The sequence below is a fragment of the Taudactylus pleione genome, unplaced genomic scaffold (assembly GCF_031769625.1).
Source record: "Taudactylus pleione unplaced genomic scaffold, aTauple2 ptg000007l, whole genome shotgun sequence".
NCBI lineage: Eukaryota > Metazoa > Chordata > Amphibia > Anura > Myobatrachidae > Taudactylus > Taudactylus pleione.
In genome coordinates this window covers 12,890,366-12,915,361 of record NW_028284410.1, presented here as the reverse complement: position 1 = coordinate 12,915,361, position 24,996 = coordinate 12,890,366, and the positions used below count along the sequence as shown (strand labels likewise).

The following is a 24,996-nucleotide window of genomic DNA, read 5'->3' as shown; positions in this document are numbered from 1 at the left end:
TCTCTCTCTCTCTCCCCCTCTCTCTCTCTCTCTCTCTCTCTCTCTCTCTCTATATATATATATATATACACACACTACCATCCAAAAGTTTGGGGTCACTTAGAAATGTCCTTATTTTTGAAAGAAAAACACTGTTTTTTTCAATGAGGTTAACATTAAATTAATAAGAAATACACTCTATACATTGTTAATGTGGTAAATGACTATACTAGCTGCAAATGTCTGGTTATTAAAGGAATATCTACATAGGTGTATAAAGGCCCATTTCCAGCAACCACCACTCCAGTGTTCTAATGGTACATTGTGTTTGCTAAGCACGTTAGAGGACTAATGGATGATTTGAAAACCCTTGTGCAATTAAGTTAGCACAGCTGAAAATGGGTTTGCTTGTTAGAGAAGCTATAAAACTGGCCTTCCTTTGAGCTAGTTGAGTATCTGGAACATCACATTTGTTGGTTCGACTATACTCTCCAAATGGCCAGAAAAAGAGAACTTTCAGGTGAAACTCGACAGTCTATTCTTGTTCTTAGAAAGGTTATTCCATGTGAGAAGTTGCCAAGAAACTGAGCATTTCCTACAACAGTGTGTACTACTCCCTTCAGAGAACAGCACAAACAGGCTCTAACCTGAGAAGAAAGAGAAGTTGGAGGCCCCGGTGCACAACTGTGCAAGAAGACAAGTACATTAGAGTCTCTAGTTTGAGAAATAGACACCTTACAAGTCCTCAACTGGCAGCTTCATTAAATGGTACATGCAAAATGCCAGTGTCAACATCTACAGTGAAAAGGCAACTTCGGGATGCTGGCCTTCTAGGCAGAGTGACAAAGAAAAAGACATATCTGAGACTGGCCAATAAAAGGAAAAGATTAATATGGGCAAAAGAACACAGACATTGGACAAAGGAAGTTTGGAAAAAAGTATTATGGACAGACAAATCAAAGTTTGAGGTGTTTGGATCACACAAAAGAACATTTGTGAGATGCTTGAAGAGTGCCTGATGCCATCTGTCAAGCATGGTGGAGGTAATGTGATGGTCTGGGGCAGCTTTGGTACTGGTAAAGTGGGAGATTTATACAAGGTAAAAGGGATTTTGAATAAGGAAGGCTATCAGTCCATTTTGCAATGCCATGCCATACCCTGTGGACAGCGCTTGATTGGAGCCAATTTCCACCTCCAACAGGACAATGACCCAAAGCACACCTCCAAATTATGCAAGAACTATTTAGAAGCAGGCAGCTGATATTCTGCATGTAATGGAGTGGCCAGCACAGTCACCAGATCTCAACCCCATTGAGCTGTTGTGGGAGCAGCTTGACCGTATGGTATACAAGAAGTTCCCATCAAGCCAATCCAAATTGTGGGAGGTGCTTCAGGAAGAATGGGGTGAAATTTCTTCAGATTACCTCACCGAATTAACAACTAGAATGCCAAGGTCTGCAATGCTGTAATTGCTGCAAAAGGAGCATTCTTTGACAAAAGCAAAGTTTGAAGGACAAAATTATTATTTCAACTAAAAATATTTTTTTCTAACCTTGCCAATGTCTTGACTATATGCTCTATTCATTTTGCAACTGATTTAATAAATAAAAGTCAGTTTTCATGTAAAACACAAAATTGTCTGGGTGACCCCAAACTTTTGAATGGTAGAGTAGATATAGTCAATAAAAAGGCCTCATCTGATAAAAAGTCAATCCATGCATTAAGTAACTGCCATCAACATTGCAGTTCCTTTATTAGCACTATCTTCAGGATCCTGGCTTATTGTTCAGACTATATATATTTGTGTCTGTGTATATATATATATATATATATATATACAGTCAGGTGCATAAATATTGGGACATTGACAGAATTTTCATATTTTGGCCTCTATTCACCACTACAATGGCTTTGAAATGAAACAAACAAGACGTGCTTTAACTGCAGACTTTCAGATTTAATTTGAGGGTATTGCATCCAAATCAGGTGAACGGTGTAGGAATTAAAACGGTTTCTATATGTGCCTCCCACTTTTTAAGGGGCCAAAAGTAATGGGACTATCAACTCAAAAGCTATTTCATGGACAGGTGTGGGCTATTCCCTTGTTATTTAATTATCAATTAAGCAGGTAAAAGGTCTGGAGTTGATTCTAGGTGTGACATTTGCATTTGGAATCAGTTGCTGTTGACTCTCAATATGAGATCCAAAGAGCTGTCATTATCAGTGAAGCAAGCCATCATTAGGCTAAAAAATCAAAACAAACCCATCAGAGAGATAGCAAAAACATTAGGTGTGGCCAAATCAACTGTTTGGAACATTCTTAAAAAGAAAGAACGCACCAGAGAGCTCAGCAACACCAAAAGACCCGGAAGACCACGGAAAACAACTGTGGTGGATGACAGAAAAATTATTTCCCTGGTGAAGAAAAATCCCTTCACAACAGTTGGCCAAATCAAGAACACTTTCCAGGAGGTAGGTGTATATGTGTCAAAGTCGACAATCAAGAGAAGACTTCACAAGAGTGAATATAGAGGGTTCACCACAAGATGTAAACTATTGGTGAGCCACAAAAACAGGAAGACCAGATTAGAGTTGCCAAACAACATCTAAAAAAGCCATTACAGTTCTGGAACAACATCCTATTGACAGATGAGACAAAGATCAACTTTTACCAGAGTGATGGGAAGAGAATAGTATGGAGAAGGAAATGAACTGCTTATGATCCAAAACATACCACCTCATCAGTGAAGCATGGTGGTGGTGGTGTTATGGCGTGGGCATGTATGGCTGCCAATGGAACTGGTTCCCTTGTATTTATTGATGATGTGACTGCTGACAAAAGCAGCAGAATGAATTCTGAAGTGTTTTGGCCAATATTATATGCTCATATTCAGTCAAATGCTTCAGAACTCATTGGACGGCGCTTCACAGTGCAGATGGACAATGACCCGAAGCATACTGCAAAAGCAACCAAAGAGTTTTTTAAGGCTAAAAAGTGGAATGTTATGCAATGGCCAAGTCAATCCCCTGACCTGAATCTGATTGAGCATGCATTTCACTTGATAAAGACAAAACTGAAGGGAAAATTCCCCAAGAACAAGCAGGAACTGAAGACATTTGCAGTAGAGGCCTGGCAGAGCATCACCAGGGATGAAACCCAGCATCTGGTGATGTCTATGCATTCCAGACTTCAGGCTGTAATTGCCTGCAAAGGATTTGCAACAAAGTATTAAAAAGTGAAAGTTAGATTTAGGATTGATTAGTTTGTCCCATTACTTTTGGCCCCTTAAAAAGTGGGAGGCACATATAGAAACCGTTGTAATTCCTACACCATTCTCCTGATTTGGATGTAATTACCCTCAAATTAAATCTGAAAGTCTGCAGTTAAAGCACATCTTGTTTGTTTCATTTCAAATCCATTGTGGTGGTGAATAGAGGCCAAAATATGATAATTCTGTCAATGTCCCAATATTTATGCACCTGACTGTATATATATATATATATATATATATACACCAGTACGGGTGGCACTCCCATGTAATATAGCAAACGTGTGGGTGCCTTCCGGAGAAGCTCCACTCCAGTGGGCTTCAATATACATACAGACCGGCGGCACTCGTCCAAAAAAACCACACAGACGGCAGGTCAAATGCGTTCAACGTTTCGATGTTAATACATCGTCATCAGGATAACAAGAAGACAAACAAATACACCTACTTATACCCACACCATTCCCACTTGTACGGCTGCTGCTTCCGGGTCCGTCCCAGCGGTGTCCACCAATGACGTCACCCGCGCGACCCGTTGCCGCAGCAACCAAATACAAAAGTGAAATAAACAAATAAATGGCATTTGACTAAACTATCTATAATATCACATTACAAAAACATATATACGTACATTTAAGATCAATATCATGCATTAAATCAGGGCATGTATATTATCACACTAATGTTCAATAAATACATATATGAACCACGTAATAAGAGCTGATGCTGGTAAAAAATACAAAGACATAAGGAATAAATCCAGATACCTGATCAAACACCTTCCAATCGCTTATAGAAGATTAATGATATTAATTACTCACCCAATATTTTAGCCATTGATCCTATGTAAAGCTATTGTCATAAAGCACATTAATGCTGCATAAATACAGTGCAGTTAATATAAAATCACTTCACACATACAAAATGTATTGGAATCAACTATTTCTATTCCAACGATAGCACTGTACATTGCCACTACAAGAAACAATGTAGACCCAAGTTCTCATTCAGTCCCCTGGGAGATAGGGTGCCCAAATAAAATATCCAATAGGACTCTCATTGTAATAACTTACGTGAACGGTCACCTCCCCTACTTGGCGGTGGGACATGGTCAATTAGAATATATCGGAGCATGGAAATATTGTGGCCCGCCTGTAAAAAATGCCTTGCCACAGGCTGGTCACTCGTCCCTGAATTAATAGCGGCACGTATGGCAGATCGATGTAATGCCATATGATCCCTCAAAGTCCTGTCTGTCTTCCCCACATAACCAAGGCCGCAGGGGCATGTAATGAGATAAATCACAAATTTTGTGGTACAGCTTAATCTAAATCTTATATTATACCGTTTACCACTAAGGGGATTCACAAAGGAATCACCTGTTAACATATACCTGCAGGTTAAACAATTAAGACATTTGAAGCACCCGTTCTTCTGCCTCAAAAAATGTCCACCCATATTTTTATCTATGCCTCTGGCAGTGTCAGTCTTCACAACCCAATCATAAATATTTTTACCATGGGTGTAACATGACATAATGGTTGTATCCACAAGATTTAATTCAGTGTCATTCTGTATGATGGGCCAGTATTTCTTTGTTATTGCACCAATAGTTGGACTACAGGTGTTGAAGTGATTCACCCAAGGCATACGTTTATATTGTACTGAGATTGGCTTGGGACCCAATAAATTATCACGGGACACCATCAGAGCTTTACACTTAGCCTGTAACAAGGAATTTCTATCATAACCACGTTGCAAAAACCTGTTGATCATCTCATCTATTTTTACCCCTGCTACCACAATATCATTACAAATGCGTATGGCACGTAGAAATTGTGAGTATGGCAAGCCATACTTGAGAGATTTGGGGTGAAAGCTATCAGCATGAAGCAAGGAGTTTCTATCCGTCGGTTTATTGTAAAGAGCTGTACTGATGGTATCATTATAATTACAAATTTCAACATCAAGGAAGGTCACACAATCACATTTGATGTCATATGTAAATTTAATAGGACTCGTTGTCCTATTATGGCACTCTATGAACTCACTAAATGCCTGTTGTGTTCCCGTCCAGATGATGAATATATCATCTATATATCTAGCATACATATAAATGCAGCCAGATATAGATGGAGATGAAAAGAAAATTTTCCGTTCTTCCAAAAACATATACGCATTGGCATACGATGGGGCCACATTTGACCCCATCGCACACCCCATGCGCTGCAAATACAATTTACCCTCAAAAGTAAAGAAGTTATGCGTAAGAATCATATTCAATAGATGGGTAATCAAATCAACATTGGGACCAATATACAAAGGATTCCCATCAATCAATTGATGCACTGCCTCAATACCTACATCATTCGGTATAATCGTATACAAATTCGAAACATCTATACTACATAATAGACTATCTGGTGGAATATCGCCCAATGCTATTAATTTATTCAAAAACGATGTGGTGTCCATCAAAAAATCAGGATGTCCAGTAACACAAGGTTGTAATAAAGTATCTAAATAGATGGAAACAAGTTGAAATAAAGAACCCCGGGCCGATATAATTTGACGTCCGGGGGGGTTGTGCAAGTTCTTGTGCACTTTTGGGAGTGTGTACATTATCGGGATGACCGGGAACTTAGGTATAAGAGAATCACATAAAGTCTGTGAAATAATCCCATGCTCCCCAGCATCTTGTAGACATTGTTGTAGCTCTCCTTTATAACGTACAGTTGGATCACACTCAAGTAATAGGTACACATCCGTATTACTCAGTTGTCGAAACACTTCAGCCCGTTATTCTGAAACATTTTGAATCACAATCGACCCGCCTTTATCGGCGGGCCGTATTACAATGTCATCATAGGTTGAAAGTGATTTTAAAGCCTTAAATGCCATTTATTTGTTTATTTCACTTTTGTATTTGGTTGCTGCGGCAACGGGTCACGCGGGTGACGTCATTGGTGGACGCCGCTGGGACGGACCCGGAAGCAGCAGCCGTACATGTGGGAATGGTGTGGGTATAAGTAGGTGTATTTGTTTGTCTTCTTGTTATCCTGATGACGATGTATTAACATCGAAACGTTGAACGCATTTGACCTGCCGTCTGTGTGGTTTTTTTTGGACGAGTGCCGCCGGTCTGTATGTATATTGAAGCCCACTGGAGTGGAGCTTCTCCGGAAGGCACCCACACGTTTGCTATATTACATGGGAGTGCCACCCGTACTGGTGTATACATTGGAGTCTGCCCGTTTAGCAGGAACTGACAGACTCTGGGAACAGGCACCCATACTTTGGAATTACTGTGTCTGCATCATTCCATCAGTGATTTTATTTCATCTTTTTGTTTGCTTTTTTCACTTTTTTTGGTGTTTCGTTCAGCGCATGGTGTTTTGGTGCTGTGGTCAGTACCTTGCAATATGGCTGAGGGTGGCATTGACCCAGATATGGATGATGAACTATGTGAAGCACTGAATTTGGCTATGCTGACACAAGGTCAGGTTTTCTCATTTACTGACTCTGAAGCTGAATCTCTATTGTTCAAAGAACCTTTTGAGGAAACAGGAAATAAATTTCCTGATCAGCTATATCGTGACTTATTAAAGTTAAAACAGAGAGAAATAGATTATTTTTATCATGGTGTTACCCTAAGCGAGTATTACAAGGAAAAACATATACCTCGCAGGTTTCGCGTAAGGAACTACCCTACCATTGGCCGACACAATGTAGCTTTTTGTAAGCGATGGATTGCTATCCTAAACAAGTATAGCTACGATTTAATATTACTCATTATAGAGGAGGCATCACGTGAGCTTAACCTGACAAGGGATAGAATCTCTACATTTGAATTAGCACATAAGAATACTCTGGAGTCAGATACTAATACTAACTGGTTTGAAAAATTATCTATCCAACTTAGCACATATAAAAATGAGTTGATCAACTTTAAGAGGTTGAAAAAAGCGAAGGTCATTAATGATTATGAACAGAATCAGGTTTATTTATGGACCAATGGTGGACCACGGCAGTTTGAAAGATTTAGGAGACGGGGTCAACTACGTTTTATACCAGAGTCAGATTTATCTCATGATATAGTAACCACTAGTGACTCTGATAATGGTCCTAATGCACATGGTATTCCTTCCCATATCCCTTTAGGGGTTCACATACGCAGGCCACCACAGGGTCGCTTAGACGCTTTACAAGACGTGGACATCAGTGGTCGAGGCAGAAGGCGACCAGGGAGACCACCCCTACACAGGAAACAATAATCTTCAACCTATTGGATCATTTATTGACTGAGACTGAAACTAAGGTACTCTCCAAGGGCCTGTCTTTTGTGCAAACGGTCAGGTTTGATGCATTTTCATGGGAAATTGAGAAATACAAATTAAACCGTAAATTAAAACTACATGAGAAATACAGCAGATTAAAACATTTGGATGGAATCAACCAAGTGTCCGATATTCCACCATCGGTTAGAAAATTAACACATAGATCGACTTATGACCCGATCTCTACAAATGCATCAATCAGGACTTACCTTAATATGGTGGATAAAGAGGTTAATAAGGAACTATCTACCACTAAACCTCATTTCCAACATAATCTTAGCCAGAATGAATTTAAGGCTTTAAAATCACTTTCAACCTATGATGACATTGTAATACGGCCCGCCGATAAAGGCGGGTCAATTGTGATTCAAAATGTTTCAGAATACCGGGCAGAAGTGTTTCGACAACTGAGTAATACGGATGTGTACCTATTACTTGAGTGTGATCCAACTGTACGTTATAAAGGAGAGCTACAACAATGTCTACAAGATGCTGGGGAGCATGGGATTATTTCACAGACTTTATGTGATTCTCTTATACCTAAGTTCCCGGTCATCCCGATAATGTACACACTCCCAAAAGTGCACAAGAACTTGCACAACCCCCCCGGACGTCAAATTATATCGGCCCGGGGTTCTTTATTTCAACTTGTTTCCATCTATTTAGATACTTTATTACAACCTTGTGTTACTGGACATCCTGATTTTTTGATGGACACCACATCGTTTTTGAATAAATTAATAGCATTGGGCGATATTCCACCAGATAGTCTATTATGTAGTATAGATGTTTCGAATTTGTATACAATTATACCGAATGATGTAGGTATTGAGGCAGTGCATCAATTGATTGATGGGAATCCTTTGTATATTGGTCCCAATGTTGATTTGATTACCCATCTATTGAATATGATTCTTATGCATAACTTCTTTACTTTTGAGGGTAAATTGTATTTGCAGCGCATGGGGTGTGCGATGGGGTCAAATGTGGCCCCATCGTACGCCAATGCGTATATGTTTTTGGAAGAACGGAAAATTTTCTTTTCATCTCCATCTATATCTGGCTGCATTTATATGTATGCTAGATATATAGATGATATATTCATCATCTGGACGGGTACACAACAGGCATTTAGTGAGTTCATAGAGTGCCATAATAGGACAACGAGTCCTATTAAATTTACATATGACATCAAATGTGATTGTGTGACCTTCCTTGATGTTGAAATTTGTAATTATAATGGTACCATCAGTACAGCTCTTTACAATAAACCAATGGATAGAAACTCCTTGCTTCGTGCTGATAGCTTTCACCCCAAATCTCTCAAGTATGGCTTGCCATACTCACAATTTCTACGTGCCATACGCATTTGTAATGATATTGTGGTAGCAGGGGTAAAAATAGATGAGATGATCAACAGGTTTTTGCAACGTGGTTATGATAGAAATTCCTTGTTACAGGCTAAGTGTAAAGCTCTGATGGTGTCCCGTGATAATTTATTGGGTCCCAAGCCAATCTCAGTACAATATAAACATATGCCTTCGGTGAATCACTACAACACCTGTAGTCCAACTATTGGTGCAATAACAAAGAAATACTGGCCCATCATTCAGAATGACACTGAATTAAATCTTGTGGATACAACCATTATGTCATGTTACACCCATGGTAAAAATATTTATGATTGGGTTGTGAAGACTGACACTGCCAGAGGCATAGATAAAAATATGGGTTGACATTTTTTGAGGCAGAAGAACGGGTGCTTCAAATGTCTTAATTGTTTAACCTGCAGGTATATGTTAACAGGTGATTCCTTTGTGAATCCCCTTAGTGGTAAACGGTATAATATAAGATTTAGATTAAGCTGTGCCACAAAATTTGTGATTTATCTCATTACATGTCCCTGCGGCCTTGGTTATGTGGGGAAGACAGACAGGACTTTGAGGGATCGTATGGCATTACATCGATCTGCCATACGTGCCGCTATTAATTCAGGGACGAGAGACCAGCCTGTGGCAAGGCATTTTTTACAGGCGGGCCACAATATTTCCACGCTCCGATATATTCTAATTGACCATGTCCCACCGCCAAGTAGGGGAGGTGACCGTTCACGTAAGTTATTACAATGAGAGTCCTATTGGATATTTTGTTTGGGCACCCTATCTCCCAGGGGACTGAATGAGAACTTGGGTCTACATTGTTTCTTGTAGTGGCAATGTACAGTGCTATCGTTGGAATAGAAATAGTTGATTCCAATACATTTTGTATGTGTGAAGTGATTTAGTATTAACTGCACTGTATTTATGCAGCATTAATGTGCTTTATGACAATAGCTTTACATAGGATCAATGGCTAAAATATTGGGTGAGTAATTAATATCATTAATCTTCTATAAGCGATTGGAAGGTGTTTGATCAGGTATCTGGATTTATTCCTTATGTCTTTGTATTTTTTACCAGCATCAGCTCTTATTACATGGTTCATATATGTATTTATTGAACATTAGTGTGATAATATACATGCCCTGATTTAATGCATGATATTGATCTTAAATGTACGTATATATGTTTTTGTAATGTGATATTATAGATAGTTTAGTCAAATGCCATTTATTTGTTTATTTCACTTTTGTATTTGGTTGCTGCGGCAACGGGTCGCGCGGGTGACGTCATTGGTGGACGCCGCTGGGACGGACCCGGAAGCAGCAGCCGTACACGTGGGAATGGTGTGGGTATAAGTAGGTATATTTGTTTGTCTTCTTGTTATCCTGATGACGATGTATTAACATCGAAACGTTGAACGCATTTGACCTGCCGTCTGTGTGGTTTTTTTGGACGAGTGCCGCCGGTCTGTATGTATATATATGTATATATATATATATATATATATATATATATAATTTCTACTACAGATTTTTATTTATTATATGGCTATTAATTGGAGTCTAAAGGAGCAAAATACTGGAGGTACTGTAACAGTGTGGCATGAACCAGCCACCTGTCTGTGACTGGCAAAACCAGTGGTGATCACACGGAGTAAATAGTATGGTAATATGTTTATATATTTTTATACTTGGTATGCATATTACATGCCTAAAATGTATACTTTAACAAGTAATCCATATTATAATAAAAGTGTTATGCCTTATGGAGTGCCTCTTTTCTTATTTTTCTATTAGATCTTTAAAGCCCCATTGGAATTTGGAAGAAAAAAGGGGAGAAGAAGACCTTTAAGGATGCCTAAAACGAAATTCTTTATTGATTTTGGACACATTTGGATTATATATATATATATATATATATATATAGTCAAATGGCTGGCACTCCACATAAATGCAAAATAAATTACTTGCCTTGGTGCCTTCATGGAAGTTCAATTGAACACCCACTTACATATGTAGAAAGGGAAAGGCGGCACTCACTGGTCTGATGAAATGTAAGAATCAAACTTGACAACTGTGTCTGCCTTGTTCAACGTTTCAGTCTCACATGACTTTTATCAAGAACACAATGAAAAAAACAAATACACATACCTTTATAGTGGAATGTCCAAGGTGATTGGTGCAGTGTAATGCTCCATGCTGCCGGGGGCCAGAGTCTGACATCATCACTGTGCATCAGACACTCAGGCATCACACAGGATAAAGCAGACTGATGCCCCCAATTGATAGGAAGAAATATGACCACTGTACTTCGTGGATATGTATGAATAGATAGTGAGACACTGACATGCAGTGCTAAACATGATGAAATGTCAACATCGTGTCCCCATATATAATGCAATTTGGAAGGTGCAGGTCAATGCCCACACATCAAAAAATTGAAGAAACACAGTAACAAAATACAAATCACTCCTATAAAAAGAAGGAACATAAAAACTCCACACCACTTTGTTCCTTAACAGTGAATGTGAATAAAGTGAAAATGTAAAACTATTATTCCAAGTGGAAAACAAATAAGAATAATAATACATATACAAAAAATAATAAAAAATGAAGAAGATATAGATAAACTAAACTAAGTATGTAACCATACCGTTATATATAAATGGCAAGTGTACCATCGAAAGGATCCTAAACAGAATATATTGGTGAATACATCTACCAAAACATGTGCATCAGAATAGGTATATGAGATAAAACGACAAAAAATATATATGTGTGCCACAGAAATGAAATGGATGACTGTAGAATACATCCTAATAAAGAAATGTAGCAAAAGAATCACAAAAGAAGACTTAAAGAAATATAGTCTGTTGTGAAGACTAATCCATGGTATACAAATATGACAACCATGAGGCTATGAGAAAAAAAGCACATGGAACACAGGAAGACCCAGCAGAGCTAAACCCAAAAAGGTGCTCAGGTAATCACAAATATGACAAAACATGAACATGTGCATAAATGCAAAGATAACTTGGACCACCAAGAGAACATACAGATGACTCAACAGTATTGGAAAAACATGATAGAAAAAAATCAATTAAATAAAAAATGTTTACAAAAATATATTGTACACAAGATGTTATTAAACAGCTCCAAAAAATTGAAAAAGTTGAATATTCTTATAACTCCAGATGTGCACAAATGTCCAAACAAGGAAATGGCCTAACCAGGAGATAAGCCAGAATTCAAAGGAAACATCTGTGACATATCATATCACTCTCCTGTGTGCTACCTGGGTATATAGGAGACTTCTAAGTAGTGCTTACAACACCGGATCTTCCCTGAAGGTCTCCCATTCAAGTACTAGTCAGGCCCAACACTGCTTGGCTTCCAAGTTCAGCAGAGATTGGGCAAGACCAGTGTGGTATGGTTGTAACAAAATACAACATCTCCCCAGGGCTACACAGTGATAGACAAGATGATATTATGTTTTTGTATCCATCCCTGTACGTGTCCTGGAATAATCTAACTGGTAAAATAATATATATATCTGCATACATATGTGATAGGACTGAAATAGGACTGAACGGTCAATGAAGGCATGAATCTAGAAGATTATATGGAGCTCACTAAAAACAAGAAAAAGATAGAGTCTCGTTTAGTCCAAAAGGAGTAACCGTATTCAATCTATGAATCCATTGAGTTTCTAATTGTAACAACCACTTCTCACGATCTCCTCCTCTCTTGTCCATAGGAACAAAGTCAAAGATTTTATAGGATAAGGTTGCTAAAGAATGTCTGTTCTGCTTGAAATGACGAGCGACCGGATGGTCCACTTCTTTTCCCGACAAAGCTTGTCGTATGGCTGTACGATGTTGAGCCATTCTTTCTTTGAATAGCCTGGTTGTTTTCCCAATATACACCAGACTACATGGACATTTGATCATATATACCTCGTATTTACTTGTGCAAGTCAAAATATGTCTGATGGGGAACCGTTTGCCAGAATGAGGATGTGTGATGTAATTCCCGAGATCCATATAACTGCAGGTAGTACATCCTGTACTTAACAACCTGATTTTTAGTTAAAAAGTGGGTATCCTGGGAAGGAAGTGATTGAGAAATGTCATTGTGCACCAACCAGTCCTTAAGGTTCTTAGCCCTCGTATTGCACATCATGACAGATGAATCATTCAAAGATTTGATGTTGGTATCCGTGTTAATATTCAGCCATAGATCTTTAGTAGTGGTATTGATGTGGCGACTCATAGTGTTATGAGTATTAGAAAAAAACAGAAAATGCACTGAGATAGAACTGCATTCAAAAGTAAATTTAATAAAGTCGTGCATAGAATTGATCTGTGTCATGCCTGACACAAATTCCTCCTGTAATCCTGACCATAAGACAAATATGTCATCTATGTACCTAATGAAAAATTTGGCATGTTGAAAAAAAGACTTGTCAAAAAATAAATAATTCTCCACATTAAACATGTAGATGTTAGCAAAGGAGGGGGCCACGTGTGACCCCATTGCACATCCACGTAATTAAAGAAAAAACTGGTTATCAAACATGAAAAAGTTCCTGGTCAATGTTTTTTCTAAGAGCTTCAAGAAAAATGGAATGTGAGGACCGGTATAATCACTGTTATTTTCAAGAAAATATTTGACACTCTGCAACCCCTGTTGATGTGGGATGCTGGTGTGTAGTGATACAATGTCAATGGTACATAGGACTAAGTTAGTTGGTAGGTCCCGCATGTTGTGCAATTTTTGGAGAAGGGTGTTAGTATCCTTAAGAAACGTATGTTGTTGCATGATCATACAAGTAATATGAGGTCTAAGGAGCATTTGTTTAAGACTGCTACCCATCATCTGCAGAAGTCTACATTATTGCAGCCAATGGTAGGGACGTTTTTTATGCGAAAGCCTCTTGGAATCTTGCACTCTGTATGGTAGTCAGTTAATGTAACCCCATGAAGGTAATAATCAACCTCTTTTTTCTCTATCGTTATCTGCCCTGCGGACAAAGGGGGTGCCCTTGTAATACAAAATATGGGAGATTACAAAAATGAATTATACAGACAACTATTAGACCCTATCTCAAATTGGACAAAGATCCGTCAATACTGTATAAAGTTGAATTAGATGACATACTCTTAGAAGCTGTTTCTAGGAATTGGATTTCCGACTCCACTAGAAAGAATTTACTTGTGGATAAACCTGTGGTACCTTTGATTTATTTACTTCCAAAAGTGCATAAATCTTTACAATCACCACCTGGACGACCCATAATTTCAGCGAGAGGCTCACTATACAGCCCTATTTCTAAATTTTTAGATTATTACATCCAGCCTATGATCATGCAACAACATACATTTCTTAAGGATACTAACACCCTTCTCCGAAAATTGCACAACATGTGGGACTTACCAACTAACTTAGTCCTATGTACCATTGACATTGTATCACTATACACCAGCATCCCACATCAACAGGGGATGCAGAGTGTCAAATATTTTCTTGAAAATAACAGTGATTATACCGGTCCTCGCATTCCATTTTTCTTGAACCTCTTAGAAAAAACATTGACCAGGAACATTTTCATGTTTGATAACCAGTTTTTTCATCAATTACGTGGATGTGCAATGGGGTCACACGTGGCCCCCTCCTTTGCTAACATCTACATGTTTAATGTGGAGAACTATTTATTTTTTGACAACAAGTCTTTTTTCAACATGTCAAATTTTTCATTAGGTACAGTACATAGATGACATATTTGTCTTATGGTCAGGATCACAGGAGGAATTTGTGTCAGGCATGACACAGATCAATTCTATGCACGACTTTATTAAATTCACTTTTGAATGCAGTTCTATCTCTGTGCATTTTCTGGATGTACTAATTGAGTGGAAAGGAGACAGATTTGAATCCAGAGTCTACCATAAACCTACTGATTGCAACACTCTGTTACATGCCCAGAGCCACCATCTGGTCTCTCTGAAGAAGGGATTACCACTTTCGTAGTTTCTACGCATCAGAAGAATCACCACAGATAAGAATGTAGCTGAATTTGAAATTGATCAGCTGATACAAAAATTTATCAACAGGGGATACACTGCAAAAGAATTGGAAGGTTCAAAAACTAAAGTGATGAATATGACTCAAGAACAGATCTGTACTCAGAAAAATAAAACCAATGATAATAAAAAAAATATGTTTTTTTCTAATACTCATAACACTATGAGTCGCCACATCAATACCACTACTGAAGATCTATGGCCGATTACTAACACGGATACCAACATCAAATCTTTGAATGATTCATCTGTCATGATGTGCAATAGGAGGGCTAAGAACCTTAAGGACTGGTTGGTGCACAATGACATTTCTCAATCACTTCCTTCCCAGGATACCCACTTTTTAACTAAAAAAACAGGCTGTTATAAATGTACAGGATGTACTACCTGCAGTTATATGGATCCTGGGAATTACATCACACATCCTCATTCTGGCAAACGGTTCCCCATCAGACATATTTTGACTTGCACAAGTAAATACGTGGTATATATGATCAAATGTCCATGTAGTCTCGTGTATATTGGGAAAACAACCAGGCTATTCAAAGAAAGAATGGCTCAACATCATACAGCCATACGAAAAGCTTTGATGGGAAAAGAAGTGGACCAGCCGGTCGCTCGTCATTTCAAGCAGAACAGACATACTTTAGCAACCTTATCCTATAAAATCATTGACTTTGTGCCTATGGACAAGAGAGGAGGAGACCGCGAGAAGCGGTTGTTACAATTAGAAACTCAATGGATTCATAGATTGAATACGGTTACTCCTTTTGGACTAAACGAGACTCTATCTTTTTCTTGTTTTTTGTGAGCTCCATATAATCTTCTAGATTCGTACCTTCATGTGACCGTTCAGTCCTATTTCATAATGTGCACATATGTATGCAGTTATATATATTTTTTTACCAGTTAGATTATTCCAGGACACGTACAGGGATGGATACAAAAGCATAATATCCTCTTGTCTATCATTGTGTAGCCCTGGGGGAGATGTTGTATTTTGTTACAACCATACCACACTGGTCTTGTCCAATCTCAGCTGAACTTGGAAGCCAAGCAGTGTTGGGCCTGACTAGTACTTGAATGGGAGACCTTCAGGGAAGATCCGGTGTTGTAAGCACTACTTTAGAAGTCTCCTATATACCCAGGTAGCACACAGGAGAGTGATATGATATATCACAGATGTTCCCTTTGAATTCTCACTTATCTACTGGTTAGGCCATTTCCTTGTTTGGACATTTGTGCACATCTGGAATTATAAGAATATTCAACTTTTTCAATTTTTTTGAGCTTTTTAATAGCATATTTTGTGTACAATATTTTTTTGTAAAAAAAATTTTTCTAATTGATTTTTTTCTAATGGTTTTTTCTATCATGTTTTTCCAATACTGTTGAGTCATCTGTATGTTCTCTTGGTGGTCCAAGTTATCTTTGCATTTATGCACATGTTCATGTTTTGTCATATTTGTGATTACCTGAGCACCTTTTTGGGTTTAGCTCTGCTGGGTCTTCCTGTGTTCCATGTGCTTTTTTTCTCATAGATTCATGGTTGTCATATTTGTATACCATGGATTAGTATTCACCTCAGACTATATTTCTTTAAGTCTTCTTTTGTGATTTTTTTGCTACATTTCTTTATTAGGATGTATTCTACAGTCATTCATTTCCTTACATTTCTGTGGCACACATATATATTTTTTGTCATTTTATCTCATATACCTGTTCTGATGCACATGTTTTGGTAGATGTATTCACCAATATATTCTATTTAGGATCCTTTCGATGGTACACTTGCCGTTTATATATACGGTATGGTTACATACTTAGTTTAGTTTATCTATATCTTCTTCATTTTTTATTATTTTTTGTATATGTATTATTATTCTTATATGTTTTCCACTTGGAATAATAGTTTTACATTTTCACTTTATTCGCATTCACTGTTAAGGAACAAAGTGGTGTGGAGTTTTTATGTTCCTTCTTTTTATAGGAGCGATTTGTATTTTGTTACTTTGTTTCTTCAATTTTTTGATGTGTGGGCATTGACCTGCACCTTGCAAATTGCATTATATATGGGGACACGATGTTGACATTTCATCATGTTTAGCACTGCATGTCAGTGCCTCACTATCTATTCACACATATCCACGATGTACAGTGGTCATTTTTCCTCCTATCCATTGGGGGCATCAGACTGCTTTATCCTGTGTGATGCCTGAGTGTCTGATGCACAGTGATGATGTCAGACTCTGGCCCCCGGCAGCATGGAGCATTACACTGCACCAATCACCTTGGACATTCCACTATAAAGGTATGTGTATTTGTTTTTTTCATTGTGTTCTTGATAAAAGTCATGTGAGACTGAAATGTTGAACAAGGCAGACACAGTTGTCAAGTTTGATTCTTTCATTTCATCATACCTGTGAGTGCCACCTTTCCCTTTCTATATATATATATATATATATATATATATACATGAAAAACAAAAGGTGGAGAAAGGGCGCCTCCTTGTGATTCTGTGAGGAGACCTGGAAAACATGCACTGTTGGGAGGTCCTGAGGACAAAGTTTGAGAACCTGTGAACTAAGGAGAAGTCTGATGGTCTCCAGATATTGGAAAGTAAAGGATTCGTTGTGATTGTTCTTGCTGTCTTAAAAGTGGTGTATTCCACTATATAAGGTACACCCCCATCTGCACAGAGGGTGATTACCTTTGGTGAAGGTTACATTATATATTATGTTAATGCACTAGGAGGTGCCCTTTCTCCACCTTTTTTTTTTAAGAAATTCATGCTGTTTGGGCAACAGTACATGGGAGTAGGAGCAGCCACCCTATATACCTGGGGAGTGCATCATTTGATGAACATATATTGAGATTGCATTGACTTTATAGGACTTAGCGCCGTGTACTACTCCTTTTATATATATATATATATATATATATATTTAGTTAGTTTTCGTAAGTTCAGGTTAAGGTTGTTGTCTCCTGAAGTAAACGGCAGTACCTTGCATTACATTAGTAGCAAACCAGTCAAGGTTAAATAAACAAAACTAAATCCTAGCCTGTCTTTTAAGATTGAATGACTTACTGTTTTTTGAGTTGAACAATTTCTAGTACAGCACTTACAATCTCAAGCAATGGTTTTTCTCTCTCTCTCTGCAGATCTCAAAACCTGCTCCCCAGGCAGTGAGAGATATACTAAAGAACTGACCCACCCTTTATCAGCCTCTCACAGGTGGTCTGGCAATTGTTAATCAGCTGATATATAGCTGGGTGGGGTGCTTCATTAGAGACACAATTGTTCAATTATAAAAATTCCAGAAACATGGGCCCTCACCAGACAAATGTAATAAAAGACAGGTAATTTATTTACTCATGGCCATCAACACAATTATAGTCATAGTCAATGTTTTGGTCAAAGCAGACCTTTGTCATGACAACATCATAATTCCCAAATAAGCCCATACCCATTACTCACCATGAGCTGACTTAAGTAGCAGTACCACTTAACGTATGACTCCTATAATTGCAAGGACAGGAAGTCCCATATGTATAAATAGGAAGCATTGAAAAACAACCTTTAATGCAATCTGCTATGCTAGCAAATGAACCGACTGCGGGGAAATAGTGGTAACAACTCACCCGAGTCATAGAGGATACAGCAACTACTTCTTACTTGCCAAACAAGCGTGTACATCCACACGCTAATACAAACTGAAAGTGTCCTGTATTCCATCTGGTGAAATGCACCACGGTCGGATGTGACTAATCACTACCCTGCTCAAAGAAGCTGTAAGAGTCTGGCATTGCCTAGTTACATAGTAACCAAAACCATGCAACGATGAACCACTTTACCAATCCATCAGGTAGTTACTACATAAGTCAGATGGATATAGAATATGCATAAAAACACCATAATCATAATGAAGAAAATACCTCACCAATCGACACCTTAATAAAAACATATAATCTAATACAACATTGTGCTAAAGAATATTAATACCAAACCAAATACTTAAAGCAAAACAAATATAAAAGAACAAAAAATTAAATAAAAAAAAAAATAAAAAAAAAGCAAACAGAAATAATAGAAAAATTAATGAATGAAAAATCAAAAAGCCAACACTGCCTATTGCCCTTAACACAAAAATATCTTGTAGAGATGGTTTTCATTCAGGCCCCTTAGTACTACAGTCCCTAGATATCCACCTGGCTTCACACTTCTTCAAAAGTAACTACCTATTGCCACCACGAGATGGTTTGGGAAATTAGCATGCATTTAAGAGATGCCGTTGAGTGTCCAAAGGTCACAAAATGTTGCGCTACCAGTTTGTCTGAAACCTTGGTTTGCAAAGCTGTATGAATAAAAGAATGGTGGTTAGCCATTCGCTCCCTAATAGATCTAGTTATCTTGCCAGTAGCGATCCAGTGGGGGCTATCAGGATGATTACCCCCTAAGTCACTCACACATGATCACTCCTGCAGCAGTTCCATCAGCAGTTAGGAGAGCAGGACGGGAGAGAGGGGGCACCAGCAGGGGAGCCAGAGCATCGATGTATATACACCCATGTGCATATATATATTTATATATCATTTGGTTTAAACTGGATCTTACTGCCAACTGGGTGCACTCTAAGCCATTGTCTGACATGGTTGCAGTGAGATGATGGCTGGCTCCCTGGATGTCTCAATTTGGGGCACAAAACTAGTTAATGTATTTGGCGAATTGTGGTTGAATACAGGCAGTGCTGCAGTCCCAACAGAGGGACCTTGTCAAAGTAATAATTTGGGGAGGGATATTAAAAAAATTAAATGTAAGCTCCTATTATAACTCATGGAAGTCATATTGCAGTTGTAGACAGTTATGTCATTCACCCGTGTTCTAGCTGAATTTTGCTGTGACATCAGAAACAATGAAGCGGCTGCTTGTATGCCTGTGGGCACATATTTCATTGATTGATGTGCCTGTTGGTCTCCGCACATTCAATTGAAGAAGCAGGACTGGAAGTGGGAGGAGTAAGGCATAGAGAGGGGAGGGGTCAGGATTAATTCTTAATCTGCCCCCTTAAAAGAAAAGTCTAGATCCACCCCTGGGTCATGCCAATGTAATAAAGCCCATATGGGCACATCAAGAATTACACAACATGTTCTATAGTACAGTGGTGAATATCTATCTTTCTACCATTATGCAGATGTGGAAAACTTGAAGCAACCATCAAAGAGTGACAGGTATGTGCAATCTGTGCACCTAAAGCATCCATTCTTACAATCAGAAAGCCAATACTTAGGTTCTTCAACAGAATGACAAGTAGGGTGCATTAATTTAGAGTGGTACTGATACTGGATTTCACAAGATGGTGAGAATCCACAATAGCTTACACAGGCCAGTGTTTTGCCACTATACAGGGGTTTGTTTATCCAGTAGACAACATTATGGTGAAGCCGTCTAGTAGAAGCATCAAGGGGCTTCAAAATTTTGCTCTATGGCCCACTAAGTTCTAGTAATGCCCCATGCCACCAGGGGAAATACATATGTATGATGTCCATTGTGCTTGTGATAGACAGACACCATACACCTTTACATAATACAGTAGATAAGAATGGCAATATAATGTCTTACCTTAAAATACTGAGGGGTAAATTTATTAAGATTCGTGTTGGTCCGAGATTGCAATCTCAGGTGAAAACATCACTTTTTTGCTTATCGGAAATTTACTATTATTAAACTCGGGTGATTTTATCATCTTTTGGTGCTGGAATTGGGTGTGTTAATGCTGCAAATGTGCCATTTTTATCATTAGAAATGAACACATGATCAGCTCAAGTCGGAAGGACTTTTCATTCATTTCAGTCTAAATTGGCAATTTACCATTATTCCTTTTGCTATATTCGGCCGTTATTACAGCCAAATCAGGGACTAAATAGAAGTTTCAAATGCACCACCTCCTGTGCTGCGAGATTCCATCAAACATATACAAATCAGTGTGATTTAAAGGCTGGAGGAGGGGTTTAGATTCCTCTTTCCAGATTGTGATCCAGAGGGATAAGTACATTGTGTCTATTGATACCGTGCTGTATTCTTTCTGTCCGCATATACACTTTTCTATATTGTTTTTTATCTAATTATACTTTGCCCCTCATTATTTACTTCATAATTTATTCCTTTTTCTTTCATTTGTATTTAATCCTTCCCATCCCCCCTGCCTCCTTCAATGTCTCCCTCCTCCCATTTTAACTCCTGCCAGCTTCCCTTGTTGATCACAGCCCATCATGCCCCATCCACGCCGCAGTGCACCACCTCCCTGCCGCTTGGTCGAAGCAGCAAGACCATTAATGGTCGCTGCTGCTTTTTCTATCACCTTCAGAGCGTGCTGGTCCCCTCTCTCTGTCAGCCATTGTGGCCGCAATGGCAGTTCAGGGCTCTGGACACCTCCCGCCATCCCCCTCTCCTTCCAGCCTGCAAGCATGGCTGGCAAGGGGAGCGGCAGGAGTTACAGGCACCCCCCGGTCACAGGCTTCTATTTTTAGTGCCAGAGGGGACAGGCAGGCAGCCCCGCCAGCAAGCCTCGCCCACCAGGATGTGGGCGCCATTTTAAGTGATAAAGAGGTTTTAACCTCTTCAGGTCCCCCCCACGGCTCTAAGAGCTGGGGTTTCTGTCACATCCCCAATCAGCAGTGTGTATTGCTCTCCCAGGGGCCATTTAGTGGGACAAGTAGGTAGCTGTCATGCTTCACTGGGTGGGGGCTCCTTGCATAGGCTAGTTGCCCCACACGGATTAGGACATCAGCCATTGCAATCACAATTTACAGGGCCTATTCAACAGTTTTGCCCCCCTCAATTTATTCAAGGAGCCGGTCAATTTCCACAACATTATGTTGCGTCTCCTGCGCAGCATTATATGCACGGGCAACAGGCTAGTCAGCAGCAGATGTTGCAACCCCCCCTTCCACTTGCTCCTCAACCAGCTTTGTCCCCCATTCCCAGGCAGGCAGCACCAGCACAGCCCCCGGCTTCTCCATCGCCGCAGACTGAGCCAGTGCCGTTAGTTGATGCTAATGTTTGAGATGTTGTAGACCCTAATATTGATGTTTTGAGTTCGCAGGCTCCTTCTTTTCATTCAGTGTCGGCTGTGTCCGCATCCACTTCTATGGCCGCTGAGGATTAGTTATTAACGTGTGAAAGTGCGGTGGGCGCGCCGCGCATCGAGGGACAGGCCTCTTCATCTGCGGTCGAGATGGTGGTTCCTTCCACATCAGGAGCAGGTGAGAAAAACATAATGTCTAATGTTAGCGCTCAATTGTCGTGATTGGAAGAATCTTCTGATTCTTCTAGCTCTGCGGAAAAACCACGCAAGCTGATGAAGTATTTCGTGCAGCAGTTAAAAGGCAAGGACAAGAGCCCTAAAAGAGTAGGTAGCGTGGCTGGCTCTGCTCCAGATGCATTGGGGGATGCGGTCCATTGCTCCAATACAGCGATTTTGAGGGGGGTTAGATCTAAGGTTAGGGAGCATATAAGAAAGTGTCGTTATGTAGATATGTTTTCAATTACACATGACGCTAAAAAAGCATTGGACTTAGCTAAGTCTGGGGTTCCGGCAGTGGAGGAGGCTAGGAGGAGTTACCAGAATTGGCTTTCTGGTATTTATTTTTTCCCAGCCTGTTACATAGAAACCCGACCAGCAGGGTGCTTAAATATATTAAAATATTTACATCTAATGCAGGGCATGTATATTTCTGGTATGGTTAATGTCTGGAGGCAATATAACAAGCTTGTTAGAAAAAGCAAGATGGTCAAAAAAATTAAAATTTTGGTTTTAAGGACGTTGAAGTGTGGTTAGAAGTCATGCAGCATACGCGGCCTACTAACAAAGCGTCTGTGGGGTTTAAGCAGCCCTTTGTGGTGTGACCAGGTTTCAACACAGCAGGTAGAGGGAAGTGTTATGCGTTTAACAACTTGCAATGCACTAGCTGCTGTTATAGACATGTCTGCATTCTCTGCGGGGGAAGTCACCTGTAAAAGGAATGCAGTCATCCCGGAGGTCACACAGGGGGGAAAGGAGACCAGCACCCTAACTCTATGTAAAGCTGCGTCCCCGATTAATGTTAAAGTTTTAGAGTGTTGGTTAAACCATTATCCTCTTAAGGAGGAGGCAGAATTTTTATTTCAAGGTTTTAAAGAAGGAGTTAGGCTGCCGTTAGTAAGACCGGTTTTAGTAAGGGCCAAAAGGAACTTGAAATCAGCTAGGGACTAACCAGATGTGGTAGCAGAGAAAATAAATTTAGAGGTCAGTTTAGGTAGGATGTGTGGTCCTTTTACCTCACCTCCATTAGATAACCTTTGTATTTCACCTCTTGGTGTGGTACCAAAAAAGGAGCCTGGGAAATTCAGGTTAATTCAGCACCTGTCTTACCCAGAGGGTGGTTTGGTGAATGATGCTTTAGGTCCAGTGGATTGCAGCGTCACTTACCAATCATTTGAAGATGCCCTTAGTATAGTGCAGGGTTTTGGGAAGGGGACTTTGTTAGCTTAGATAGATATTGAGTCTGCCTTTAGGTTGCTTCCCCTGCATCCTGATTCCTTTTGTTATATGGGTTTTAAAGTGTTCATAGTATGTAGACAAATGTCTACCTATGGGCTGCTCTATTTCATGCTCCTTTTTTGAGTGTTTTAGCTCCTTTTTACAATGGTGTATTCAGGATGGTACAAGTCAGTCGGGTGTCGCACATTACTTACATGACTTTTTATTAATAGGGCCAAGTAATAGTGATGTGTGCAGTGAGCTTCTTTTTCGGTGCAGGCTTTTTTCTCGGTGTTGGGAGTCCCCATCGCTCAGAAAAAGATGGAAGGGCCAATTACTAGATTGTTTTATCTAGGTATTGCAGTCGATACTGATTTGGGCCTTTGCAGGTTACCATGTGGCAAAGTGCAGAAAGTTAGTGATTTATTGTTCAGTTTAGTTTCAGCTAAAAAAGTTTCTTTGAAGCAGCTGCAGTCTTTGCTAGGTTTACTTAACTTCACGTGTAGAGTCATCCCAATGAGCAAGGTTTTTTGCAGGAGGTTAAAGCGAGCTTCAGCAGGTGTTAAAAAGCCCCATTACATGATTCGCCTGTCTGAAGAAATGAAAGATGACTTCAAGGTTGGGTTACATTTTTTACGTGAATTTAATGGGGTACGAATTTGGCTGCCACCACTAGTAGCTCATAATGATTTGCAGCTGTATACAGAAGCATCAGGATCTATGGGTTTTGGGGCATTCTTTGAGGGAGAATGGTGCGCGGAAGCTTGGCCAGAATCGTGGCGCATTGAAGGTTTGACGGGCAATTTACTTTTGCTGGAACTGTTGTGGTAGCGGTTGAGATTTGGGCTTTAAAGCTTAGTAATCATAGAATCATATTTTGGTGTGATAACCCGGGGGTAGTACAGGCCATCAATAATCTAATAAGGTCAGTTTGCCAGCAAGTGATAAGGCTTCTTAGGCATTTGTTTTTTGTTTGTCTATGAATATTGATTTTACAGCTAAGCTTGTTCCTGGAGTTGAGAATAAAATTGCGGACGCGTTATCTCATTTTCAATGGGAGAGATTTTGATCGCTTGCGTCTTCTGTGGTGGTTCATAGTTTGTCTTGTCTTGATTATGTTTGGCAGATCATATGGCCGGCATTATAGGACTTGCTTTAAAAGCATTGGCTCCTGGTACTTTGAGATCCTACTCAGCAACTTGGAGTGAATGGCAGGCTTTCAATGCTGGCAAAGAAGAGGGTAAGAGCATTCAGGATTTGATGTTAGAGTTCGTGTGGCATTGGCATGAGAGCAGCCATTGAAAGTCATCCATGTCGGGCGCTTTCTCAGGAATTTCCTATTTTGCTCATTTAAATTGTTTGGTGGACCCTACCAAGTCTTTTGTAATCTCTAAAGCACTGAAGGGATGGGCAAAGGAACAGTTGAGG

At 39.5% G+C, this 24,996-nt stretch overlaps 2 pseudogenes; one reads left to right on the top strand and one right to left on the bottom strand.

Annotated features, from left to right (window-relative positions):
• Positions 1-12,288: 12,288 nt before the first annotated feature.
• Positions 12,289-12,407, bottom strand: LOC148542899 (5S ribosomal RNA; annotated as a pseudogene).
• A 3,643-nt stretch (positions 12,408-16,050) lies between these two features.
• LOC148542898 (5S ribosomal RNA) lies at positions 16,051-16,169 on the top strand (annotated as a pseudogene).
• Positions 16,170-24,996: the final 8,827 nt, after the last annotated feature.